Below are 1,838 nucleotides of genomic sequence, written 5' to 3'. Positions count from 1 at the left end.
ATATCATCGCGTCTTAGCTGTTCGCTGTTCGCTTGTCCGTGTTACTCATAACAACTACAAATAATAATATGTAAGTATATATTATATAATTAATATAAGTTTTAATTTAAGCGAATACAAAATAAGTACTTAGGTGGGTGGTGGCTGGGTATATAGATTAATATCTACTTATTCAATAACAGCGTGAAAAAAAAATTAAGCGGGATCATGCCGTACTGGTAAATTGTTTTTCTGTGGTTTTTGTAAATGACTATATAGTATAGTGAAACCAGTCTTAAAGGACTCATTTCCCTTTAAGTACCTACAAATTGATAAAATCCTGCCATAAATATAGGAATTTTAATGTACATCAACCTGTTCAAAAAACAGTTGTTGACGCAAGCATGTCAAACGTAGTTCAATATATTTTCTCCTCGGTTTGATCATAACAGACAAGTTAACAGTATAACCAACAAATATCATAACTGTACATCGACTTAGATAAAATGTGCCCTAAACCAAAATGTAATCATAGAGCCACATTCCATATAATAATACATAAAAAATGACGAGTGTGAAGTTAGCAATTAACCTAGCCATTGATAAGGAATTTACCATATTGGCCATTACCGCTTTGTACGATGAGTTGCCTATGGTATGCCCCTCATCCAAGTTATAACCACTCGTATAAATCCTCTAGATAGCGCCATAAAATGCATTTTTACCTTGTTATTATTAACCTAGGTTAATACAGCTGTATATTAACTTTAATTATAGTTAAATACTTTTTATAACGTTTTTTATATTTCCTTGTTATACAATAAATATAATACATTATAATATTAAGCATTATAACATTAAAAAGTTATAGCGAAGCTCATTCGGCAGGTCGGTATGCCGTCGTTAAAAATCGCGGAAATTAGTGGACCACTATAGTTTTGTAGAGAATTTTCTCAGCTTTTCGCCAATATACAACAATTGTTTTCTCACCTCCTTGTAAAAAATATGTAATATAATAAACATTTTCATTGTACTATGTTATAATATATGTACAATAAGTGTTTTAAACAGAACATCTTAATTGTTTTTATAGTTAAGCCCATATAGTAAGTAAGTATAATTTTTTTTTTGACATTTAATATCTTGTATTTTAATTTGTCTTCCAAATATACTTAACCTATGGTTATTGCATAATTACTTTTAATTGTAAAATATAAAATACTTAAATTAAAAATATTTATTTTTCTAAGTTATTTAAGCTTAAACAAATATTTAATTATATAAAATAAATTGGAGCATGGTGAACATAGGTACATAGGTACATTAAAGTAAACCTAGGTATTAAACAGCTCATTGGGCATTTTTCATTTACTCTACCAACTTTGAAGGATTACTAATACAGTTAATATCTATTGTTACCCAGAGTCAACTGCAAAAACAAAAATAATGTAAGTAATATTCAGGTATGTGATAAAATATGTTTACTTGTATAATTTCTTATTATATTGAAACTATAAAATTAGTAACTACTTAAAACTCAGTTAAAACAAAAATTTATGAAAAAAAAACATAACAAATTATTTGTTTAGGTATAATGATTACGCTATTATGGTAACTGAAGACAAAAACAAAATTTAATTAAAAATGTTACTATGATAGGAATAGTTATACAATAAAATAACATTCATTTGATTAGTATAAAAGTATACAACAGTCTAACAATTATCAATCAGAGTATAAATTGCCAAAGGCTAACAAATATTAAAATTATGGTAATATGAATTCGTAAACTAAAAAACAATAATAATTCAGTATTAATGAACAGCCAGATAAATAATACAGTAAATAAAAATCGCAAA

Source organism: Acyrthosiphon pisum, unplaced genomic scaffold (genome assembly GCF_005508785.2).
Source record: "Acyrthosiphon pisum isolate AL4f unplaced genomic scaffold, pea_aphid_22Mar2018_4r6ur Scaffold_21276;HRSCAF=23500, whole genome shotgun sequence".
Classification (NCBI taxonomy): Eukaryota; Metazoa; Arthropoda; class Insecta; order Hemiptera; family Aphididae; genus Acyrthosiphon; species Acyrthosiphon pisum.
This window is presented reverse-complemented; position numbering follows the sequence as displayed.